Source organism: Seriola aureovittata, chromosome 17 (genome assembly GCF_021018895.1).
Source record: "Seriola aureovittata isolate HTS-2021-v1 ecotype China chromosome 17, ASM2101889v1, whole genome shotgun sequence".
Classification (NCBI taxonomy): Eukaryota; Metazoa; Chordata; class Actinopteri; order Carangiformes; family Carangidae; genus Seriola; species Seriola aureovittata.
This window is the reverse complement of record NC_079380.1, coordinates 7,809,500-7,836,615: the sequence shown is the minus strand read 5'-3', so window position 1 is coordinate 7,836,615 and position 27,116 is coordinate 7,809,500. Positions and strand designations below refer to the sequence as shown.

Sequence of the window (27,116 nt, the reverse complement as noted above, 5' to 3'; positions counted from 1 at the left end):
TCTGATAGATGACTGTATGGCTGCAGGCAGAGAAGGGAATTATCAACACTACAGTAATAGATGAATACTGAACAGCTGCAGAGAGCGGGCCGGAGAAAGAGAGAGAGAAAGAAAGAGATAGAGATGGAGACGGATGGAGGGAAGGTTGAGTGAAAGGGATGATGAGGGATAAAGACCCAGAGAGAGGTATAAATAGTGGGAAGAGCAGAAAAGAGATCAGTAGTAAAAGAAAGATATAAAAAAAAAGTGGAAGAGGGAAAATAGGGAGGGAGAGAAGAAGAGACACATTAATATTAATAATCTCTCGCTCAGTGAGAGAGAGAGAGAGAAGGGAGGGGGCTCAATAGAGAGATGAATATAAAACAGAGAGAGATGGAGGGAGGGGAATGACAACACAGAGACGCATATAAAACAGAGAGCGATGGAGGCAAGAGACAATACAAGGGGATGAATATGAAACAGGTGGAGATGGGGAGAGAGAGAGAGAGAGGCTTCTCTTAAGCGCTGGATGAGTGGGAGGAGAGGTGGGGTTAGATGGGTGGGGGTAGGATTGATCAATAATGCGTACCTGGTAGTTCAATGACATTAAAACATACACAAGGACACTATGATAAATCATATCGGCAGCAACATCTCTGGTCAGACAGCACAGCAGAGCAGCGGTAGTAGTAGTAGTGGGACGGCAACGGCAACAACTGCAACTGCAACGGTGCAACATCCATCAGGAACCTGCAACTGCCCTTCGTCTGTATCCCGACACACAGCCGTGCCAGCGCCGATGGATAAAGAGCCACTCAAGTGTTATTTTTGGATCGACTCTCACCTTTTTTTTTTCTTTTTTTTTTTTTTACGTATTTTAATTTCCAGCCACCTTTTTTCTTCTTTTTTTTTTCTTCTTGCCAGCAAAAACTAAGTGCCAGAGCTATTTCAGGTAGACAGCGTCTGAGCAGAGTCGAAAGGTGCGGAGAAAAAAAAAAGAAAGAAAGAAAGAGTCGGCTGAGGCTGAGGTTAAGATGGTAGCTCAGATGTTGGGTGGGTGGGACTGAGACTAGTTGGAGCTGACAGCTGGTTAGAGGCTGGTTGATTGTGTTCTGCCTCTGTGCTGTCACTATCCACATGTTACAATAGTCACTACCTGTAACTGTCCCTTCCTTATCCTCTGTCCTCTTCCTCATCTATCCTCCGCCTATCCCTCATCTCCTTCTATAAAAGTAGGTACACTCTCTTCCTCTCTGTGAACTCTTTTGCAAACTCATTCACCCACCCACCCCCCTCTCCATCTCCCCATCTCCCCTCCCAGCTGCCTTCCTTACACTTACTTCCTCCCCACTACTGCCTATTTCCTGGACCCCCATTTCTCCCCCCGCGTGGCACACTGTAGTGTCCACCGGTGGGGGTAAACGCTGCACTGACCTCGCAGTTTGATGAAAGATTAACCTGCAACAATGATTCATATGAACCCTAAACCCACCCCCCACCCCCACACACACACACACACACATACACACACACACACACACACATACACTTTTAATTCTCCATCCGCCGCACACAAACACACTGCAGCTTCCTTTCCCCCCCTTTTGCTCTCTCTCCTCTCTCTGCATTCAAATCTTAGCCAACAGAGTTACCATGGTTACCTATTCACCACAGTCTCCCACTCCGTCCAGCTGTATCCCACCAATTCCACATCCACCCCACTTCTCCTCCTCCTCCTCCTCCTCCCTCATTAGCACCCTATACACATTCATACACAAATGGCACAGAGCAAACATGAGTGTGAATGACAACAGCGCTCCGAAAACCATGAGGCTGCATTACTGCATTTATGTTTTTAGCACCGATGATGCACTTGAATTCGCCCCCAGCACGTCGCCCCAAATGACAAACAACCATAAATCACACGTGTAAAGGTCAGGGTCATCTTTCCTATGAGTAATGATGCAGTGGCAGATTAAAAGGTAAGCAAACTGACATTCTGGAGATTAAATAGAAATTAAATGGGCATGAAAAAAGCACCTCAAAGGCCCTCAGTCACCTTCTTAATATGGGCTTCTACATGAAAACACATATTTTCTGTCTAAGTCAAAAACAGTTTTGGTTATACAAAATGAGAGATTTCCATATTTGTGGTTTCGTCTTCGCTTCTCTCTGTGGTCTGAAGGAGGCTCGGCTCCGTCTATAAAGAGATGATGTCACATATTGCCATGAACCAAACAGATTTTAGTATCATCTGAATCAAAACATGATGACACTTATTGTATTTTCCTGCATGTTTTTTCTAAATTTTAACTAATATTTTTGCTTATTTAGTCACAAATAATTTATGAGCGCCTATAATCAATATTTTTATATTAACAATGGATATGTGTGAAGTCCTGAAGAGGAACCCACAGATATTCATCACACAGTCCCCCTCAGTGGACTCTGCGGAGCTTTTTAGCATCTTTCAGCTCATTGTTTTGGCTCACTCTCGCGACTCTGATAGCATCGTTTTCAGCCGCAGCAGGCAGCTGTTTTCAGAGAAAGTAAACCCACTGTGCACCACCGGCCTACAATCAGCAGAAAAGACAAAGTAAGAAACGAAGCTGGTGAAAATAGTGGAGCAGCGTTTGGGAGCATTTAGCAGCTAAAGAGCCAGATATGTCCCTCAGGAGTGAGATGAGCCAAAAAAAGAGCTAAAAGCAGAGTAAATATTGGACTTACATTCATAGGGACTTTTACTAAACCATCGGCACTTAACATTTTTTGAAAACCATTTTCCAGTGAAAGGTTTAAAACTTTTTAAAGACCTTTTCCCCTACACTTCCAGGCAGCCACTGTTTTCATTAATTAATTCAGCTGAAGAGTCTGCACTGCATTACCTCACAACAAAAATGTGAAAATTAATGCAGAGTTGATGTTCAGTGTGGTGGATTACAGTAGCACAAGCAGGTTTTAAGTGCGCTAATAGATTTTTCTGTGATAGGGAAATGAATAGAAAACAGTGGATTCTTGCTAAAACACAGTAGCATGTTTTGCAAAAAGGTTAGTTGGAGTATAGAGTATAAGTGACTGGTAGCAGATCGGCTAAAACATGCAAAACCACTGAGCCTTTAAATATAATGACAAAAAAATTGAATTCATCCCCCCACCCACCCCTCCCTTAATCGTCAACTCAGAGCGTTCCCAGTATTTCTCTTAAATTTTCCCTTGAGCTTCAAAGAGTAGCTTCAAAGTTAAATAAAACATTTTTCCCTTCACTGTTACATATACAGTATAATCTCGGCTCTATAAAATATTAAAATTCAAGACCATTTTTTGAGGCTGAATGATTCCATCACATGAAAAATTCTAGACGTCTTGTGCATTTTTCTGCAGACACAATACTTCTGTGTAATGTGGTCTGACTTATTTATCTTTACGATCTTCACAGGATTTTAAAACAAATTTTTGTGCATCTGATCAATGCATGGTTGCCCAGTATGAATTTTTTATGTTTGACTTGCCAAAGGCTCCGTAGGATTGAAGAGGTAAAAAAAAAAAAAAAACTATCTTCATGTTTTCTGATCATTTCTGCAATGATGTATCCTGCAAATTTTATTTCATAAAGATTTATGTCAGCCTCTAAAGGTTGGGTAATTGAGTTTGGATAATTTTACCCTCCACTACATCTCTGCCTGTGACCACAGAGCCATAATGTCAGGGGGGAGAATAAGGAGTATTTTGCTTCTTCTTTCTCCACCAGAAGCGAGGGATGATCAGCAGAGCGTACTGACCATGAATGGAAACTTTTCTACCTGATACAAAGAGTGAGAGACAGCTGGAGGGTCGACCAGGACAGTTCGACCAAGTGGGGAGTCGAACAGTACGCTCCTTCTCTCCAGTGTCCCGTCTCCACATCAGCATGGAGGTCCATCTATAATGACTTGGCACACACCAAGATGGCAGCTCATGCAGCCACAAACAGCCGAAGAGGAAAAAAAAAAAAAGAGAGAGAAAAGCTAATAATGTTGGTTTGTGCGGTGGGAATAAAGCCATGACCTTTCCTGATCGCAGTGACATCTCCCCAATCAGGGTTTAGTCTGTGAGGCTTTAAGACAGTGGAAAATTCGTTCTCACACGCCTCAATTTCTGAGACAAGGAAGTAATTTGAAGTAATAACGTAAAACAGATTTTAGCTACTGTACCACAGCTGCTGATACTTCTGTTATATGAGGGATGGTATGGGCAGCTGATGATTCAGTCAATCAATTTCCTTTCTTATTAAAATTCAATTAGCGATGGTCTATACTTGATATGATGAATGTGATAATGTTTTTCTGATCAATATCAATATTGATCAACAACACTGTGTGAATCTCTTAATCTGAACTGAATCCAAAGACCAGATTCCACAGAAAGCACTTCCCTTATGTCACCGTCTTTCAGATAGCCCATGTTCTGCAGTAACCGCTGTTCCAGAGGCTTTACCGCCCAGAGAAAAATAAAATTCTGAGGGAAATTGGCTCCTTCGATCTAAACGGCATCAATATCGGCCTTAACAGCCCACATAACAGATACCAATAAAAAACGATTCAGAAACAATCTCGCAGAATTTGCAGCACACAAGATGTCTGTAAACAGGAACAATGCTTGTGGTCTAATTGCTTTACGACTGGCAGGGAGTTAGTGTAGCAGGGTGACGAAGAGGGCAAGAGTTAGAACCCAGATCCACCTCCTGGATTGTTCCCTCCAACCCTCTGTCTCCCATTTCAGTATGAATGCCAACGGCAATGAGGGGACGTCTCCTCACAAGAATCTTGACTCCTTGAGGCATCGCTAGGGGGCGGAGTCTCAAGGGACAAGTGAACAGAGGATTGTCCCCCACTCTGTTATCTTTGTGGAGATTCTTTTGAACTCCATTTTTAGGAGTGCAAAACATTTTTGGTGCTTACTCCAATGGTCAACTCACTGGATCACTCACTGTGCTCCTGATCAATCCAGATCTATACACTATCCTGACTGAAGATGTCTATCTTATAAAAAAGACAAGATTTTTAAGTATCAAAACTTCTGGATTAACATGGAATGTACTGGAGATCTTCGGACTTTACACAATGCTAAAAGCTTAGGCTACTTTCACTCACAATACAGTAGCCATGGGGAAAGTAAATCTAGGGGATCACAAGTCATTGCCAATGCCAAGTCATTTTCCCCAGTAACTGCAGTCTTCAAATCTTTCAGTGCGGTGAGTAGATTTCTTTTCCAATATATATCAATTTGTTTCAAATATTTTATGAAATCAAATCAAATCTTTCTTTATTCCAGAACAGACATCTGTCTTCTTCTGTCTTTTTTCAAGATACAGACTTTAATTTCTTGCAGATCCCTGAAACAAGTTTATTTCTGTTGGAAACAGATTGATAGTGTCACCATGCCAATGTACTGTGCAGATTTTTTTTTTTTAAAAACTCGTTTTAAGAAAATGAGGTTTGATACGGATCAATGAGATACAAAAGAAAAACAATAAAAAATTTTCTTAGCAAGAAATATGCTCATTTACAAATCCAGCAGATGAGGAGTCATGTTTCTGTCCACTTTGTTAATATGAATTAAATATTTACTGTCTTTTAGCTGTTTTTGGTCTTCACTAACTCCTGATGGAAATATGTGTCTCTTTAGCTGCTAAACGTTCCACTATGGTCTTCGTCAGCTAGTCGCTAATTTTGTCTGTGTTTTGTTTGGTGCTGGTAGTGTACACTGGGTGAGTGTGGCCAAAAACAATGAATGCTAGGAGAGCAGAAAGAGACGCAGTAAGATTGAAGGTCTGAAAATGCACAACAACTGCATCTAAATGTATTTACTAAATGTAGCATCTAGCAAAATGTTATTGTAAGTAAAGAGCAGTCATAAAGTTAGCCAGCTGACTCATCAATGTATTTTATTCAGCAATGTTTAGCTAAAGTTAAGCTAAAGTTAGCTAACATCAGCCAGCATAAGCTAATGGTCACCAAACCAAGTAACCCTGCAGCAGTAAAACCTGTGAGTGTATTGAATTGAGCAATGGTGCATTTTATTGCCAATGAATTGCTAGAAAAAGGTTGCACAGTCCTGGGTCCTCTGTCTGACTCTGGCCCATGTACTGTTATGCTCTGCTGTTGGCTGACAGCCAGAAGCTTTTCTGTATGTGCACCAGTAGGAGTCCAGATGTGGAAGTAGCATTTGACAAGCATGTTGTACATGGGCCAGATTTGGGCCGTGGAACCAGGCGTATACTGCGGCTGAAGAAAAACAAACATGTGGCCCAAGTCTGAGCTGGATTCATTTGTGATAATTCTACAAGCAATCTCTTTGTCTTCACACTTTGTCTCAATATTAACTCCTGAATGCTCAAGTTCTTGCATGCAGCATCCAACTGTGTACCATGGAGATGTGGCAGTTTTCTCATCATTTAAAAGTCATTTGACCAGCAGACAAATGTCCTCTAAATACCAGATCAGCTCAATCATAATTTCACAAAGTGATTCAGATTTCTGAAAAAGGCTGCCCCCTCCAGTGAACTGCATTTGAACACAAAGCGCCAAACCAAATCAGTCTCATCTCACTGCTTCTTATTAGAAGGGAATATGACGGACCACAATACAATCAAGTAGGCTGCAGTGAGGTCTTTCACTTTCCCAGACGTTAATTTCTCCAGGCCTTCCCGGGCCGAGGCGGAGCTGCTCTATCACAAGTGTGATCTCGCTGCTGCACAGCTCATAAGAAGCAGACAAATTTAGGATATGATAAATCAGCGCTAATATGATTACCCTCAGTGTCTGCTGGTTAACATAAAACAACCACTAAATTTTCACTTAGCAGGCGCTCCTCACTCAGCCTGCAATATCTTGTTTGTCCCAGCCGGGGGGGGGGGGAAGCAGCTCATGCAGAATAATATACAGTACGCAGAGTTCAAACTAAATATAAACCATGCCACCTAAGCTGAAAAGTGCATTCAGAAATTTAAAATTGAAATATATAACAAAACATTTCATTTGTTTCAGCATCTTTCCATAGTCATGTCAGATGATAATCCTGCCACAGAGACAGTTTCTCTATAACCAGACTATTAGCCCATAATCCCATCCAGACCTTCCACAGTCTGCTACTAACCAGCATTAATTTTTCGCTCAGTCTGCTCATCTAGCCTCATTTTTCCCTCACACTCAGCCCCTTCCTGGTCCCAGGGTAGTCTATCACACTTAAAGCTTACACTCTTCACAGGCCCTTATAAACATTTAAAGCATTTGACTAACTGCCAGGCAAAATTGACTTTGGGATGAAAGACCAGGGGGCTTTTAAAAAAATGAAAAGGGAAATTCTGCATCAGGACACAGAAGCTCTGATTTAATGGAAAACAAAAAAAAGCAGTTTTATTCAGCAGAAGTGGCCGAGTCACGCACAGGGTTTTCTCTTTTTAATGATCAGGGACGGGGGGTTGGGGGTGGGAATATTGGGCTGTGACAGAAGGTGCTTGTGAATAGTTTTTAAATGGGGAGTGGTGTGGTGGTGGTGGTGGTGGTGGGGGGCACCGCTGTGTTGTATTGTGCTGGATGGGAGAGAGGAAGCCCCGCACTCCCCCACTTCCTTTCCCTCTGTCTCCTCTGCGGGCCTCCTCCGCTCTGTTTACCCTCCCACCCCCTGGCACTGAAAGAAAGCTGGAAGAGCACTGGCCTTGCTGGTGAATGAAGCCCTGACGTCATTTGCCCACACACACACACACACACGCATGCATGCACGCACGCACGCACGCACGCACGCACGCACGCACTCTCTCACACGCACGCACACACACATACACACACTGTAAGCAGTGTGACTAATAGTGTATTAACGTCCTTTGTGTTGCCTCAGTTATACCTGATTCATGTCTGGCTCCCAGGGGAAGAAGCCCCCCCCAGGTTATTGAAATATTCACACACGTAAGATGTTAGTACAGATGAATCAATGGTGCCAGTCGATAACCCCCCCTCCCCTTCAACAGGGATTTAAGGACAGGGGTCTGTTATGCCAGCACGCTGCCAGATTCAGGTGAGAACACCGCTATTGTACTTCATATAGATTTTTTTTTCTCCCTGATATTTCACAGTGATTTCCCCACAAGTATAGGTTTATGTAGAAACATATTACACTCGGCCTACCTATTGACTCGATCTGTGTTTGATGGCTGATATCATTAAATGACTGGTACACATTGTAATGGGACAGAAGGGAGAAGGGGAGTAGGTAGAAGTGTGGTTCACTATTATTATTATTGATGCAACAAGCCTATAAAGACCTGAGGCATTCTGAAGGAGAGGTAAGTGTTAAACAATAAAAAATGGTACTGCATTCATCTATATAGATATTTAATATGTTTTACTACAAAACCCAGTCCTGTACATCAGTGTTACGCTTGTTAACAAAAACTGTGACGACATATATTCGTCAATGACCAACAACGAAGACGAGACGAAACTGACGCCATCAAACAATAACTGTGATTAAATCTCCAGACAACATTGTTGATGAAAACAGAGGAGACTAAAATGGAGTTAAAAAAAAAAACTGTCTATATTTTTGTTGAGGAAAAAGAATTTAAGATTAAATTACATTGTGTTTTTTTTTTAAACAATGACATAATCCAGATCTTCTTTCATTGGCTGCAGTCAAAAAAAACACCTTTCCTTGACCTTGATGGAAAACATCATGAGGTCAAAGAAAGATGTGGAGAATTCATAAGGAAACGACAACCGTGGGGTGGAGTACTTAGCACTTAGACCATAGGCTCTTTAAAGAAATCATCTATAAACACACTGACAATAAATGTTTCCTGCAGAAACAGGATCACACCTCGTAGGATAGGATGTTTCAGTTCATACATAACCATCAGGTACTCAACGGAGGAAAGAACGACGTAGATATTGTAGAAAATAAGACCAAAAAACCAAACAAACAGGATTGAAATGTGGAAATAATATAATAACACTAAAGGAATATAGAAGTAGAGAAAGATGAGCCAATAAAATGATAATTAAATAAAAATAAGGAACTGAGCAAAGGGCCAGGGTGACTTATATTCAGACATAAAAGGAGTTTTTGACCATGTCACAAAATAGTTGCTCTGTTGTGTCTACATTTATGTGGGTCCACTGTGGTGAAACTATAATAGTACGGTGCTTTAAATGTTGCTGTTGCAAGGAACTGTGGGGCGGCCTTATCTCCTTTCCTTTTGTAAAGGATGCACCAGTGTATTTGCTAAAGGAGGTAGGAGAGGAAGCATTGCAGCTCCTTTCCTCAGCATTTAGAGAATATGACCGGCTTTCATCATGGCTGCCACTAAGATACATCCTCGTCATTTCACGCCGTTAGAAACCCTCCTAACCTTTCATTTGCGACCACTGTATGGCCGCGCTGCACATTTCACTTCCTGTGACTCTGCACACGAGCGCAGTGCACCATGAACGCACCGCCAACAGCCTGCACCTAGCCACTGCATGCACTTTTAATGCTACAGCAGTATGAGCTCAGACAGCATATAGTGATGGGAAAAGAACATGATGGAAGCAAAACGGGTTGACATTTCTTGGACCCACTTCAGATATAATGCCACCGAGAGAAAAAGTGAGTGTGTGGTATTGTCGAGAGAGAAGCCCTGCAGCTTCGAAATCTCTGGGAACAAAACCACAAACCTGAAGAGACACCTGACAAGAAACTGAGTTAACGTTAATGTTGAGATGTTAAATGAGGTTCTGTTACTTTTAAAGCCAGATAATGAAGGTAGTGGTTTAACATTATGTATTAGTATGTGACAACAGGGCTGTGCTACGTTGCTTGCAGATAGCCCAGTCAGCGAAAACCGAACATTATAATTGAAGGATTTATAACAATCTTGTGCAGGTTTTTTTTTTTTTTTTTTTTCCTGGATACTCAGGGTGTTCTCAAACTAAAAGTTAAGATTATAACAACCACCGACTCATATTGCAAGAGCTGGATTGCATTGGATTTGATAATGTTGCATCTTTCCAGACTTCATTGTTTTCTCCTTTTCATGTGTGGTTGTTTCATGTGTGGATTGTTAAAATTAATAACGTCAGAGGAGACACCCTCGCTGCAAAGCAGCATTCTTAATCATACAACCTGTTATTTTATTTTAATTTTCTTTTAGCCTAAAATCAGTTGGATGAAGTCTGATTTGAAAGCCGTTTTCTGAAGTTTGAAATGTTTAAAATGCTCGTTCTTGGACTAAAACTGAACAAAAATGTCCACAACGTTTTTTTCCAGTTAATCTTCTGATGACTAAAATGAACTAAAAACCTAAAATGTCAAGTGTTTTTGCTGAATAACAATAGTTCAAAATGTTTATGGTTTTCTTTGATGAAGACTAAAAGCCGAATAAAAGTAAAAAGGAAGAGTTTGACCAAATATAATAACACAGACTTTTGATTTCAGGACTAAAACTAAATCTAATAAAAACAACTGACAAAATTAACACTACATCTTATGACTTCTTATGAAATGTCAAAGGACTACAATCAATCATTTTTCACCTTGCTGGACAATCATATTGTAATCCCCACCACTTAGCATGCAGCAGGCGTCTGATTCACTGTTGTGAATTTTGTATCAGGAGTGCACACAAAGCAAACCAGTCAAATACATTCACAATTTGAGAAAAAGTCTTAAACACACCTACATTTTTCCCACATTTGTGCCTCTGTAAATTTGTTTCAGTGTCACTACAGACTGATTGTAAGAAACAGGAACCGTTTTGTTTTGGGTTTGTAATTTTCAGGCTGTGGACAAAAGATGATATGATTGTTAATAATAAAAAATACATAAAACTGTCATTTTGAAACGGTATAATTTTACCCTTTTTGTTGCAATAGGTACAAAACAAAAAAAAGAAGAGTCCAATTAAATTTGGTAGAAAGAGCAAATTGCCAAGAAACAAATGAAGTTAAATTAGGATCCAGCAATTTATCACGTTTTATAAAGGAAATTTTTGAACATTTCCTCAGTTCATTTCTGGATCCGGATCAGAGTGACAAATTTAAAATTGCTATGCAGCCATAGTAGAGGTGTGTGCTCTATAGTTAGTGGTATTATGGCGTACCAGTACTGCGAACTTCCTGCCTATAGGGTCATCATCAGTCACTTTTGATCACGCACCTTTATTAATAATCAATTTTAGCTGCAAAAGTGTCAGATTACAAGATGAAGACGCTCTGAAAGTCCGATGAATTCTTCTAAACACCTGCACTAGACTGCTTTATAACGGATTACAAGAAGATTATACACTCATCAATATTTCCTTAAAATCAAACCGTCACCAGATGAACTTGAGAACACACTGGTTTAACTCCTGTTGTAACATATATAACATATTTATAATGTAGTAAATGCACTTTTGATGTCTTCTAATGCCTCGTTACCACTTGAGCTAATGTGTCATTTTGTACTCCTCAGCTGAATTTGCAGAAGGTCAATTGAGCTTATGATTGTATGATAAACTATTAATTAGACAAAAACTCCTCCTCATTTCCTCCTTGTTTACTTATTAAGCTTCTTAATGTGATGTCATGACAGGACGTGCAGCCTCAGATGCCACTGCGCTCACATTTTCGCGTGTGATTTTGCCACAACAGAGCGTTCAGTTTGGTTACTGGAGCAATATTAGACAATAAGCACTTATTTTTAGAAAAAACAGCATAACAGCCTGATGAGGTTTCTTAAACCGGAGCATTCAGTGCACTGTTCCACATTTTAATCACCACTCAACCTTGTCAAATAGGATATACTGCAGCCCCCTCTGCACTGTATCTCCTACCTCGCCCTCCCACTCAAAATGTCCAAAGACGCGCCGTTGTTCTCATTAGGATGCAGGATGCGGAGAGAAGCCCTGATCTATTCAGAACGGCTCCTACAGGAGCGGGGACCTCCTCCTCTTCAGAGGGGGCCAAGAGCTGCAGATTAAAAGTCACTGTGTTCATCTCCCTGCTAAAGCACTCCCATTAACAGACATTACATTACCTACCCCACACGTTCAAATTCCTGACTGGGGGCTTCGTACCACTTGTCATTACATGCTGGGATAAAAGTCTTTTTTAATGTTAACATTTTCACATTCACTACGCCAGCTCTCAACTTCAAATAAAATCCAGTTATTACTGTCCGTGCTGTGGTCCTGCCTGGTCGGGACGCCGATTTCGTGAACAATTAATCCGTATTTAAGGTTGTTAAGTGTGTTGATACACTCAATTCCAGTGCGCTGAGAAGAAGAAGCCAAAGCCAGCAGCTAATCAAAATGTCTCTCAGCCATTTACAGAGCAATGTAAACTGCACTATTTTTTTTTTTTTTTTTGGGTTGCTCTAAAACCTTTTCCCAGTGTTTCTGAGCTGAACGTTTGTTGCTCGCAGCTGTTTTGGATAGAGGAGGACTTGGTTCAGCATTTCTGTATTTCACGCTGCCCTCGCTTTCCTTTTCCTTTTCCTTTTTTGTTTTGGCACAGGAGAAACCATGTGAGGGTGTATGTGATTTCTTTCAGGAGGTCAAACTGGCGTGTCAACTCTGACTCCATGTGACTGTCTGTGAGTGTGTTTAGTGACATTTCTGTGATGGGGTCAGTCTACGCTGCGTTCAGTGAAAAAAAAAAAGGTTAGTGTAACACGTCTGAGAGTGAAAGCGACAAGACTGTTTAAAGTCTGTGTATGAGCGGACGTGGGGTTTTAAAACTTGTTCCCTTACACTTTCACCTCCTCCAGGATTACAGTCAGGGTCAAAGATCAAGGTAGTCATAGATTAAAAAAGAATGTCATCAAGAGCCATTTTCTAAAATAATGCATTGATTTTCCATGTTTGCCCTCCTGGTAAGCCATTTTTCATTTGGATAAAACTGGAGATGAGTGGATTTTTTTTTTCTGTTCACTTACACATCTTAGACTATTGATGCATCAAAGTGATTGTCCTACAATCACTTATCATAAGTGTCGGCTGTCCAATTCACACCGTGCTTTTAACAAAATATACATTTGCTTCTGTTGGGTTGGGGTTTTCTGACAAAATGCTGTTGCTTGTGAATGCAGTGCTGTTACTTTCACGTCTCGCATTTCAGAGCATTTCACCAGCACGTGAACGCAGCTTCAAGTCAACCGTACACACTTAAGAGTCATAACTTACATTACAAAAAAACAATAAGGCCACTTTCGTGAACATGAAACAATGAGGATTAACTGTAGTAGATGATACATCAAGGAAATCTGTGCAAGCTGATTTTGTCATCGCACTGAATTGGTGTAAACTAAAGCGTGCAGATTGTTTTGCAGTAACACAAAGAATATGTGGTTTGGCATTTACAGCAAGTGCATAATAGTCCCATGCAAAACGTGCCTGAGACATATCGTCTGTACATTGCTTCATTTCATATCCATCATTTCAGACTGCAGTTACATTTTTGAGACTCTGTGGAGCAGCATGTGCTGTAAGTGCCATCCTCTGCATTCCTGTTCATTTATTTGTGTCTAACGCACTCTACCATTTGCACTTCTGAGGGGATTTATAGTTTGCACTATTTAGGGTGGTGCAGAGCCAAAGAGTGTGCACTCTTATTATTAAGTATAAATCTAACAGTTGGAGGCTGGTGTGCTGCACATCCAGAGAGCAGGCAAAGCTCCCTGCTTCTGTTAATTGGAACTGGGGAGGGGGGCACTCGGTTTCAACAAGGATTCACTTTAGCTAGCAGAGTTAGCAGGTGTAGTTTTTTTTTTTTTTTTCTAAGTCTCACCCATCATGCACACACTCATGCACACACATGCACTGCTCCACCTGAGCACCTTTAAAGTGCTAACACATATGTTTCTAATTAGAATAAGTAATGGCATTACAAGTATTCCTTTGCTCGTCAAGGTCAAGGTCATCAATACAGCATTATACAAATGGAGCTGGTGCCTCCCCTCATGCTACATATGCTGAAAAATAATGAGAATAAAACGTTGAGAACAGCTACAATTGAAAATAAGAATCATTAAGAAACCAGTTGATAAAGAAAGTATACAGTGCACTATTTTGTTAATATAAGTAAAGGGGGACACTATATAATATATATAAATATATATATATATATATATATATGCCTGTGTATGTTTAGTGTAAAAAAAAAAAAAAAAGGTAATGCAAAACAATGCACTGTAACGACTCAGAAACGTTACTCGACCACAGTGTCTTAATGCTGTACGTTGAATGGACAAGTTAATATAACAGCAAATAACATTGAAAAGCTGGTTGTGCAACAACAGTGGGACTCTGCAGTGCACGGCAACAGATTTTACAGTGTAGCAGGGCTCAGAGCTTAATTAGGATTTCAGAGGTGGAAAAAGGCAAATAAACATTGACACAGCGAGGTGCAACATGTGGAGCATGCGGAGCAGAGGTGGAGACGCTTTAATTATGTGTCCATCTGTCTACGCACCTTCAGCTCCACCACTGTACACGACACCTTACAGTTTTTAGTATAAAAGGTTTGATAAAAAATTATTTTTGACAAACAAACAAAAGCATGTGGGATAAGCAGCACGCTCTTTGCCCCCCGCCCCCCTTCCATCCATTCAGGCCTCGCCCCAGCGTCCTCTATGAGTGACACACTGACTAATACACAGACAGATAAACACTCACACTGACAAACACGATAAGCCTTTGCCCACGAAACACTGACACGGACTGACTGATGGACGTCTCCATGGAGACCAGTCACCAAGACTGACACAATGTCTCTCGCAGCCGAGCGCCTTGCCAACCAAATCAGAGAGGTGAGCGAGAGGAAAGAGGAGGAGAGGGGGAGAGAGAGGGAGAGATAAAGAGTGGAAACACACTGTGCAGCACCGGAGTGATTACAATGCAGCGCTGAAATATTCCAGCGTGTGTGGATGCGGCGCAGATCTGGTCTAACGGGCCACGTGATCCGTCCTCCTTGCCCTCCGATCTGCTCCTCTCACACCTCAGTCTCACCCCATCACTCATGCCTCTCCATCACTTTTTCTCCTTTACATTCCTCTCCTCTTAAAACCCTCCTTTCTCCTCTGCACCCCCCCCCCCCCCCCAATTCCCTTCCCTTCCCTTCCCTACACCTAAGGCATGTTTATTTCCACACCTCACCTCCTCTGCTGATTTCTCCACCCTTCTCCTCTCTGCGGGTTCTTCTCTCCACCCCTCTCTCTCTCTTTCCCTCTCTCCCACGCTGTGCGAAATGGAAGCTCTCACAGAGACCTGAGGTTGCCATAGTAACCTGCCATAGTAACCACTCACCATCTTGCGTGTCTCCGTCATGTTGGCGGGGGCTCGGGGCGTCCGTGGCCCTGCTCTGCAGCTCCCAAAGCGGGGCGTCACTTCAGTAAACCCTGCAGTGTGATGGAAAAGTGTTTTTTGCCTCACTGGACTTCCACACGAGCACATTTCTGAGGAGGGCAGTAAACTGATAATTGACTGATAACAATAGTTATCTGCAGGCCAGTTTGCTATATTATTAGACATAGGTCACCAGAGGCACACAGCTAAGAGGAAAATTGGCTCTGAATTCTCCTGATAGGCTGTTATGGCCTCCAACTTTCTCCATTTTAATAAAATGACCAAATTAGGACTCACTTGGGCTTTAGCTACGTCACACAGTACACCTTACATTGTCATACCAATTAACAGCCAAGATTTCAATAGTCCACACAGTGAAATCTGAGCCTGAACCCCTCACCACTGCACCACCCAATCCAAAAGCTACCACGAGAGAAAAGTGCAAGAGGGGCAATATATATAAATAAACTAGTACAACTGAGTCAACACTCTACATACACATGGCAGAGAGTCCGGGGAGTTGGAAAACAAATAGTGAAGGTGTGCTCGGGTTCACGTGAGAGTAACCGTCCTAACCATACGGCCCAATCTGTGATTTATCACAGCGATGGCGCGTAGCTTCACTAACTACCTCCTCTGTGGCTCTCAGCAGCGGGGCCCTCCAGGGACCACTGCTGGCATGTCTCACCGCTTCTCCTCTGGAGCCAGCCATCCACCCACCCACCCCCCACCTCCAAAGTACGACAACCTCCAACCAGATCCAAAAAATTTGACGTTTGATTACGTGTCATCTTGTGCGACAGCGCGCCCACGCTTCTCTCCAGGCATCTCATCGTGATCTCTCCGAGCGCCGTGGAAACCAAACCTGTCTGTGTCAGGCTTGAATCACAAGGAGAGAAGAAAACAACAACAAGGAGAGGGAGGAGGAGAAAAAAAAACTGTTAAGCATCACACTTTGGTCATCAGGGTTATAATTTCATGTTTACTGCTCTCATGCACTATCTGTTTCTTGCCATCTACATCATCAATATTTATACAGTCATCATCATCAGCATCAGTATGCCACTACTGTTGTGCCTCCAGCCAGCGCAGCCAGTCACTGAGGCAGACAGAGGAAAGGCCCCAGCCTGACTCTGCAATGCTGTATTGAGCTCTTATGCCGTCACTGACCCGAAACAAACTCCCTCAAGACTCTGTGCCTGGATGCAGCCAAGCCGACAGTGGCCGCAAAGCATGGTGGTCATTGAGGCCTGACCGCCTTCATTACCCAATCACATTTACTAATACTTAATCTAACCAGGAGAAGATAATATCTCTTCCCTTTGCCAAACTCAATATCAGACACACAGGGCTGACCGCTCTCTCTCTCGCTCTCTCTCTCTCTGGCCAGCTCATTTCAAACAGGATGAACCCAACTGCGTCCTGACTCTTTCAGTCTGTGGAGTCACTGCGTCGACACGCGAGCTAGAAGCCACTCTTCACCGTCTTTACTAGCACATGATCAGATGTTTGGCCGAGCGCCGCCCGACAGATCTCCCACAGCACATTCGCGAACTCACAAGGAGGGAAGGGAATCGCCTCTGTCCACTTTTTCAGGCATCCCTCTCCACTTTAGGTCATGATGAGAATATATTCCTCAGGGGAAATCTCACCATTTCTAATTATGTCAATTCAATGGATTATAGCATTCATTTTGTGTCATTAACCATCGTCATTCTTCCAACTATTATTCAATAATTAATGCCCGGACAGTCATCATGATTCCCGAAGGGCCAACACCCAGGCCTGGACGGGAGACTCAATCAAACCAATCACGGCTAATTATATCCACCCCGCCATCATAGGCAGCTTAGCATTTCTGCTGCGGATGGGTCAGTGCTCATGCACTCCCGTCCCCCTGGTTACTAAGATTCAAATTGTGCCATATCATGCGCAAAAACAGAATCTCAGATCTCCATCTCCGGGGTTCAGCCATGGAGCGATGCACGTGGTCGGCCGGCAGCGACATGTGTGATATGATCCCAGTGTCTCAGATGGGGTGGGTGGGGGTGGGGTTGGGGGCTCTTCGGGCTGCATTATTAAGGGACAGCCGGAGGTTGTTCCCACAATTTTCAGCCTCTCACGGCTGATCAGCGACTCTCTCCTCACCCTTCAACCTGTGTACATCAGCAAGTCGTGCGGCCATCAATCAATGACACCCTCGCCCTATGAACAGATCAGCGACCAGCTTGCCCTGATTAGAGCAGTTTTAGTGTCATCTATAATCTCTGTCTCCCTCTTGCTCGCCACCGTACGCGCAGAAATGAGTGCGTGCGCAAAAACGCACACTCAACACAGACACCAAATTTAGGGCAACAGTTACACTCTTTGCATTCTAATGTAGCAGCAGAGACGTCCCTCGGAATTAATGCAGTCCTTTGTCCTTTTAGGTACAGTAAAGGGACGAGGAAAGGCAAACCACACTAACCAGATTGAAAGCATCCTGGCTTCGTTGAGAGAAAGCTGCACAGATCGTTGACATTGGGCGATGGTTTTGGGGGCAGTCATTTATATGCTGGGCTCCTCTCGTGCCCTTTCCCACCTCATGTGTTTGTTTTGAGAGGATTTGCCATGGCTTCTCCACATCTCCTCTGGAAATAATTTGCAATGGCTCCACAATTGCGACAGCGGCGGAGCGGTAGGGGGCTGAGCATTATCTCAAAGTCACACCTTCCCTCTAGGCCAGGTGTGCAGGTGTAATTTACCATGTCCCTGTTAACCTGCTTGCTTGTTTTCATCAAGCTCATCGGCCATGCATAAGTGGTGTGCCTCGGAAATTAAAGCGCAGCCTGGCCTGATTCCTCAAATGACTGAGATCACTCAGCCGGGGCTTAATTTGCGACACGGGAAGGATTCAGCGCTCGGTTTTGTGGGACACGTGCACCTTTGTGTTAAAATTAACAGTTGACAGTTAAAATTAGTAAGATGGCCGCTGAAGTCATCAGGCTGGTGGAAAAGTTCAGGATAGGCTTTCTTTTGATTTTTTCTTCCACAGCTGCTGAGGAATAAAAAGTGGTTGTTGAAAGGATGTTCGATGGTTGCACACGTTAAGAGCTTATATGTCTTTCCTCTTGTCCACCACAATGAAGCCACCAGCAGAACTGTGTTAATATGAAGCCTGAAAAAACAAAACATTCCACCCGCCTCCCATTAACTAATCCATGTTAACTTTTCCAGTTGTTCAATTTTAATTACATGCATATTGGGTCAAGAGGTGTTGCGACTTTGCACCTTCAGGACTTTACAAGAGATTTGACCTAAGTTGTGCAATAGATTCCCTCTGCTTGCAGGCCTTTACTAATTCAGTGCAGTGTGCTCCGCCACCAAACTGAAGCTTGTAAGAGTTCACATCCCTCCATCCATAAAACCACATCACAGATGCTAAATAAACCACTTCTTCTCGTTTTCTTTAAGAGTCGCCGCCTTCACGTAAATGGCTGGCTTTTAGTAACCTGGCCCACTTTGAATTCATTTCGGCTTAGGTAAGGCTTTGGTTTTAGGTGGGGGCGGGGTAAGGGGTGGGGGGCAGCGACAAAGTTCAGGACGAACAAATCCCACTGACATTTTGGCCTCGCTTTTGCAGCAGTGACACGTCTTGATATTTTGAAGTGCTGCCCTGAGCTGGAGGACCTTGCCTTTAAATGTGATATCATGTGACAAGCCTCTCATGGAGCCGGGGCCTCGCAGCGACTGGTGCTGTTGCACACAGCTCATGATCAGCTGGGGAAGAAAAGAAGCCTCACTTCCTGACTATTGAACATAAAGGCCACAATATTAGTGGATAAAATACATAGGCCTACTTTACAGGCAACATAAAAGCTTACCATCCTCTTAAAGTTTTACGTCTGTAGGCCTATTTTGGATCTAATGGAAAAGAATCTGCCGTTGAAGCAAATGGCTCATAAATGGTATGTGTCATGGTCTTTCATTTGACAGCTGAGCTACGATGGTGGAGAAGTTTACAGGTACTGTAACAAGCATTAAATCTAATATGGGTGCATGAATAAAAATCACAGGACGTAAAATGCAAGCAGCAGAACAGGAGTGTTTAATCGGCCTGAGGGGGATAAAAAAAAAAAGAAAATCAAAACTGACACCATCCAGTAATATGTCGAACAAAAATGCCTTAAAGCTCTGCTCCAGAATTTCCTTTAAATCCTTCCTCAGATGCAAATCTGCAAAAAACTTGCAGAGTTGGAGGGGGCTCTCAGTGCCCCCCCCCCCCCCCCCCCCTCCTTGTTAGAGCACATATACACAGCTCAACACTCCCCCCCTCCACCCCACCCCTTTCTTGTCTTGTCTAATCCTGCCCCAGTGCCCCACTTCACCTTCCAACACCCCATTAATAACTTATTCTCTCTATCATAAAACTCAGGAGATCATCCAGCTGGTCCACAGCACGCGCACACACACACACACACACACACACTGGCAGCAATCTCCTCCCGCCAGTCCCAGCCCGTTCGGATTTCTCTGAAACACTGCACATTAGCATTTAAATCCTCTCATAACCGTATCATTGTGTTGCAGATAGAGGCAGTAGATCTTCATTCATCAGTCCTAATCTATCTGCTCCTTGTTCTCAGCCGGAGGGGCCCCAGGCTCTGACTCAGAGCTTAACCCACCGCGCATTAGCCGCAAGGTGCCTGCGCATTTTTTTCCTCCAAATCTGGGGTCATCGGCAGGGGCCAGCGAGGGTGACCGAAGCCCAACACGCAAATTAACACTGTAAACTGCCCCGATTAGGAAGGTTTAATTGAGTATATGTGAGTGAAAGCTGCGCGTTAACCGGATCAAACATTAAGCCCTGTCAACAGCTTGTGCTACAGAGGAAGCTCCTCTTATCGCCAAGGTTAGATTAACTTGTATTGACAAACACATGAAAGAAAAACACACAACAAGACCAAACACAAGCTGGGGATGTGAGAAAAGTTTCAGTCTTCGATGTGGATAAAAGCAGACGCTGGAAATGTATTCATTTCCCCATTTTTCTCTCTCACACGCGCCTGTCTCGTCATACATGTAGATCCCGGGTATGAGCCACCGTTTAGAGCCAAGCAGCCAGTGAAGGAGGCCTGATACCGGATCACACTCGCACCAGGACACTTCACACATCATATCAGGTCAATGAATAAGGATTTCCATCCCGGCGCAATAGTAGTTTGTTGCGCGCAGAGCAAATGCACAAACTGTCTGGACACACACACACACACACACACACGCGCGCGCCGACACATACATACACATACAAGCAGACAAACAACACAATCAGAGCGCATGAATCTATCTGCATCCAGACTGCGTGAATGTCATCGGGACTCACCTCTTTATTCTGTGATGCTGCGATCAAGTCCTGAAACACATCTCGCTCCGCACGGTACTCCGAGAGCTCTCACCTTCCCTCAAATAACAGCGTATTCCACTGCAGAGCCGCCGCCGACGCTGTCTTCTCCTCCTCTCTCTCTCTCTCCCTCCCTCTCTCTCTACTGTCTCCCTCACTGTTTCTCCTCTCTCTCTCTCTCTCTCTCTGATTGATTCACCCTTTCCAAGTACCGCGCTGCCACCGCTGGTAATGAGAACTGTCTCAGAAATCTTCAGGTGGATGGAACCACTGGTCGACGGCGAGGGGATGTTGGGCTACACATGCTGCTGCCGCTGGGACACTGAATATAACATTTACTTGCTCATTATTTATTCTCTTATTATTTTTAAGCAAAAAAAAAAAAAAAAAATCACAGTGCCTACTGTTGCTATCTGCAGACAAATCACCCTGCACACAAGACCCAGACAGCCCATGGCAAAGGTTTAAATATTAATAAAAAATGGGATGACATAATATTCATATAATCATAATAAAGTATCTAATGTAATAGTAATAATAATCATCAGGATTTCTATTATTATGATTAGTTATATGGAACAACTCTACTGTTGCATTTCAGCACTAAACTGCACATTTTGTCACACGCTCTCTCTATTTTTTATTATTATTATTAGTATCTTTTTTTTTTTGCTTGTCAGTGTGCAGACGCTCACACACGTGTCCATATGGTCATATAATCTCTATAATATGATGATGGTGGTGTTTACAGCTTGTTACAAGGAACATTTGCTGCTTGGCCGGTTCCCTTGGCAACGCTCAAGCGCACACACAGTGCCGAGCCCCACCTGTACAGCAGCACTGCCTCATTGGATCTGAGTGCTGCCTGCCATTGCAGCTCCCATCATACATGCGGAACATACAGTATGTACACAAGGTGTGTATTGATTGACATGCCGAGATGGGGGAGAGGAGAGGGTGAGTGTTTAGCAAAGACTCCCCAGGGATACGTGTGTATGTGTGTGTATTAGGGGAGGGATAGGGGGGTGTGGGGGGGTTTACATAATTAAAAGGGGGAGTGAGGTGAGGTTTAAGGTCAGGTTAAGGTTACAGGTCTGGTCAGCTGTCAATCACCTCAGCAGGATATTAACATGAGGACGTGTGTGAGAGAGTGGGTGGGTGGCTGAGTGTGTCTGTCCATCAGATAGCAGAGGGTAAGAGGGAGGGAGGTGGAGAGTGATGGGTGAGTGTTGAGGGTGGGGTGGGGGGTGTGTTCAGACGGGTGATTAGTGCTGGATTGATAATGTTCTATATCGAGACTCGGAGGATCACTCTTTCTCACATCCTTGCAGCACCTCAACGCCAGCTCTCCATCACAGGGACGTGTTCTCACACACACTCCACACACACGTGTCCTCCTTCCAGCACTGCTCTGTTATACACACACACACACACACACACACACACACACACACACACACACACACACACACACACACACACACACATTTAGATGTGGAACAAGGTAATGACTGACCCCTACATATTTAGTCTGGATGCAGCAACAGGGTGGGCAACCTGTTTCTCTTATTAAACACTGCACACTCCGCATGGCCTTGGCCGCCCTTTTCCACTTTATGCACAATATGTTCTCGCTCACTTGACCCCCCCCCCACCGCACCCCACCCCCAAGCACCCACCCCCACAGCCCCATGCTCTGCAGTGAGGGTCTAGCGGTGTCCACAGCCTGTCCCAGTCCTCTGTAATTCCAACAGCAACGGCTCTCGCTCAGTGCTCTTGCACTGCGTCGCTCCTTCCTCTCTCTCTCTCTCTCTCTCTCTCTCTCTCTCTCTCCCCTCCCCTCCCCTGCTGCCTTCCTGCCTCCCTCCCTCCCTCTCTCTCTCTATTAAATTTCCAGTCACACAACAGTGCAGTGGATATCCCTCCCTCTCTCTAACTCTCTCTCACACACACACACACACACACACACACACACACTCTCCACCACCACATCCCTCCTTCCTTCTCCCTCCCTCCCTCCCTCCCTCTCTCACACATACATACCTCAGTAGTCTGTGGAGGTGTTGTCCTGGATCTCTCCCTATCGCTCGCTCTTGATATTGACTGTTCTCTCCCTCCTTTACTTTGAACCTCTCAATCTTGCTCACTCTTGATACAAGGCTGCTCTCTTTTCACCTCTAGTTGCCCCCCCCATCCCCCCACCCCCCCTCGCCTCATTATTTAAAAGAGCGCCCTCACATTTCCTCCTTTTCCTCCCCAACCTTCTCTGTTTGTATCTCTGTGCTGCAGTGTCTGCTCAGGCTATATGGTGTGGAGTATAACCTCCCCTCCCTCTCCTCCTCTCTCCGGTGGGTGTGCAGGGCTCGCTCCATCAGGCCAGCCTTTAACTGACTGATTGAGTGGACACCACAGGCCGATAAATGAATAAAGATGGGAGGCACTGCGAGGATTAATGTGCCTCATATGAAGACAGAAAGCTTGCCATCTAGTATTTCTGCCTCTGCCCTGTGGATGAAGCTGCTCTCTCCTCCTGTGCTCTGCCTTGTGTTGCGGTGTGCTATGCTGTGCTGGCATATTGGTTGAGAGACGTGCAGGCACTCTCTTTGCCCTGGGTTATGTTCAGGTCCCGGGGCCTCGGCGGCAGCAGCTGCCCCGGGGTGAAACCTCTGCCATCGCCGTGCTGTGCTGGAACGGCGTGGCGAGAGGAAGTGGGGCAGATACGCCGGTGGGGTTGAAAACAGGCCGCCTGTCTTTCTCCTCCTGTCATTTCTGCTTCAACCCCCTCCTCCCTCACATGCTATCTCAAGACTGAACTCTCCACAGCCTCCGAGGCCCAAACTGAGCCCTGATCCGTATCTGATGGTGAAACAGCACGCCACCGGCTGCAGAGATTCCAACCTGTGTGATACCAAATTGAACATTCAGGCTGTCGTGACTAGCAAGCAAGGGTTGAACGCTCTGACGCTCATACTTGTGTACACCCCGAAACACTGTTTTCACCCACAGAGAAAGAAGTTCTTTTAAAACACAGAGTTAACCAAGCTTGTATCTCCACCACTAAAGCCAATACTCTTCCCTTATCAGAAACAGCCCTATCTGGCAACTGCATCCATTAGGGCCGATAGTGCCATTGATCTTCCCACACCCAGGCCAAGCGGACCTCAACCACCAGGCCCTGAAAACAAATCCAATTTTGGGTGTTATATGCTCCTCCGACCCCCACCCTCCTCCTCCTCCTCCTCCTCGTCCTCGTCTCTGCATGTGCAGGCTAAACTCTCCCACCACCACCACCACCACCACCACGGCCATCACAACACATTCACTCTCGCTGTGGCAAGGCTTAATAATAAGACCGTCTCTTCCTGCTCTTCCGTCGCTCGCTCCTGTCATCGCCTCCTCCGGCAGGCCGTAAAACAAACTCTGCCCCCAGGCCTATAAACCCCATTATGCTGAGCAGCACTCCTGCCACCAGGCTGTATAATCTTCATCTCTAGCCTATAGCCTCCTCCAACTGGCCCTTAAACTGGTCCGCTGACTTTCCTCATGGTGACAACAGGGACAACCAAAATGCCACACATCCAGCACGTAGCGGGAGCATTTTAATCTCAGGCTGTTGTTGCTCTGACCCAAACCACTTTGCAGTAAAGAGCAGTCCAACAGCTGAGGCTTTGGTCATATGTAAAGATGTGGTCATGGATATAATGAGTAAGGTTAAGTGCACTTAATGTGTTTAATTCCATTATTTTAATGGAAACATTATAAATCTATATGAGGCATGTTAAAGGTAATGTCCATACTCGTGCTTTATATTGAGATGTTCGGTGCATTTAGTTTAGTTTGTGATTTATGCCTTTGTCCTAATTTTGGATTTTATTTGAATACTTTTATTACTTTAGAATAAGTATTGGAAAGTAATGAAACTATTGGTTTTGGCAGTGACATTCCACATCCCTTGGACTGATCTTTGATGCCAGGTACCCGCACTTGCATCGCACCCAACCCCGATTCCTTTCCCTGCAGGTTTGTGTGTCGACAGCTCGGCAGCCTCATGTAATCTTTTCAGGATGAGCACGACCGGGCTCCACGGTTTGTGGTGCAGCCAGCAGGCGCTCGCCGGCAACCTCCCCTCCCAGGTCCGGCTCCAGGATGGCACCGCCGGTTACTTTGGTCTGGGCGAGGTGACGTATTCTTCAAGCGCTGTTCATCAGGGTTATATGAATCGCCGCTCTTAGTCTTGTCCCTCCAATGGGACCAATTTTGTCTCGGGATACCCAACCAGCTCCCAGGATCACGGGGACACACAAACCTCTCCACCATGTTTCTCAGAGGAGCATGGATAGGGTGAGGGGATCAGACGTCCAGAGGAAGCTCGGAGTAGAACACGGGGTAGACGCAGAACACATCAGGCCTGGGAACGTTGCTGTTTTACGGCCTAGAATGTCTAGACTACATTACTTAACCTGTTGTAACTGACCTGACTCTGAGAGAGAACTAATGGCTGTTAATTTATTTTTATTATTTATTATTAGCTATTAGCTACCATCACACCACCATCCGCAATTTATTTCAATTAAAAGTAGGTCCATAATTTCTATTGTGTGTTTCTTTGTGGGATACTTGCGGGCAGTCTCTCTACACAACACATCAAGCCATTTTGTTTGCATGTCTGGAGTTTTAAGTACTTCAGGAGGTCATTTGTCCACTGTCAACTTTCTACATACTCAATACGTAGTTGGAAATATTGTGTGTGTGGAACCCTGGGCTTTATTTCTCAGAACATCTTTCACAAGAACCTGCCAGAGCTTGTTAGAGTCAGCTGTGGGGTGCAGGTGTACGACGAGCGTTGCTGCATTGCTTTTTGGTTTACAGAAACGAAAACATCAGTCTCTGGAGGTGTAATTGGTCACCATAGGAAATTTAGTCATACATTTGGCAAAAAATAATTCAACTTTACTGTGCAGATCCAGACAGAATAAGCTTTAGTAGAAAAAAACGTTTCACATTACACGATCCTAATTGGGGTTTGCCAATCAAACGTTGGCAATGAGGATCAGAACAGTAGTTTATTCTCATCTCATGATCCACACTGATGAATGCTGTTTGCAGTCTATTTGTCCTGACATATTTGATGCACTTGACATCAGGATTTTCCTCAAGAAGATGAAGTGAACTCATGAGGAAATGATCTCTTATAATGAGAAATCCATAGTGTCTGAGTGTGAGTGGATTTGGGGGAAAGTTAAAAAAAAAATGCTGTGTTGTCCTGAAGTTACCTCAAACTGAGTTTTTGATATAGGTTTGTGTGTTTGTGTGTGTTTGTGTGTGTGTGTTTCCTCTCAGGAAGAAGTGAATGTTTTTTTCTGCTGTCAAACAGTAAGGTTCTCCTCAGAGGAAAAGCAGCACTTGCAGCTCAACAGGATTTGAGTGAACTGTTACCATAACAAGAATGATTTTCTTGTAAATCTGTTTTTTTTGTTGTTTTTTTTATAATTTGAAAATAAAAATCTCATATTTGTAAGGGAACATAATCTTTGGAAAGCCTGCCACCCATAGAGAACATGTCATGGCTCTCTCTGGGTGCACAAAGCCCAAATGGCTTTGATGGCTCGTATCAGCAACCCCACTTCCCCGTATTCCCACAGTACCTCATGACACCCCGGGGGGCATGATCTCCAAATCCACAAAGCACATGTAGACAGCTCCCTTCACAATGTAGGCGTTGAACATAGTCCACTCAGTTTCAGTTTTCTACAGCCCCCCCTCCTCAAGAATGATGGAAATATTTCTCTGGAAGTGGGAGCTCATCTTGACAGGGACTTGGGCCAGGCGTGTCCAGTTCACCCTCACTAAACATTAGGGTTTACCAGGTCTGTCCGACAGACCTGATACTACTTCAGGCATCTGCAAACTGCCACCCTGTGCCGAAGCACAAACAACAGTCAGAGCCTTCCTCTCAATGACAGATGCAGCCTTCTCATTATCTGGGGAAAACTGGAACACCGCGGCCTCAGTCAAAGGCTGAATACAAGTATTTCCAAACTTGCCTGGCGCCAGCACCTCCTTGTCTCCTAGAACATGTTCGATTGTCCTGTTGGAGTTGGGAGGCATTTGCTGCCCAAAGTGAAGGAATTTGACAGTCACAGGTTTTATTTCAAAAGTGATGATCTCCAGATTAGAGACCCACTCTGATATGGGAAATGTGGATCTACCAGTGGCTGGAGGAGATGGCCAGGTAGAAGTACATGTACTATCAACTTGTTTTAACTTACTGTTTGTATTTTTTATTGTGTGTCGGACTTTCTAAATGACTGATTTTTAATCCTGTTTTGTTTTTTCATCAGCTGCTTTGGTGCGTCTACTTTTGTTATGCTGCAAATCCAAACCTAACCAAGTTACTCTTCTTTGTTTAATCAAATA

General features: G+C 44.1%; 1 protein-coding gene across 4 annotated transcripts in view; it reads right to left on the bottom strand.

Moving 5' to 3' along the window:
• Window positions 1-22,873, bottom strand: part of lrrc4ba (leucine rich repeat containing 4Ba) — a 33,721-nt gene extending 10,848 nt beyond the window's left edge. Inside the window, exons 1-3 of one of the 4 annotated variants that reach the window (XM_056402046.1) lie at window positions 20,682-20,881; window positions 16,104-16,198; window positions 15,281-15,372 (exon numbers count right to left, since the gene is read on the bottom strand). The gene's annotated coding sequence lies outside the window, so the exon portion shown is untranslated. Of the gene's footprint in view, window positions 1-15,280; window positions 15,373-16,103; window positions 16,199-20,681; window positions 20,882-22,742 lie in introns of those variants that run through there. The other 3 variants (XM_056402047.1, XM_056402048.1, XM_056402045.1) reach the window with 3 other exon arrangements.
• Window positions 22,874-27,116: the final 4,243 nt, after the last annotated feature.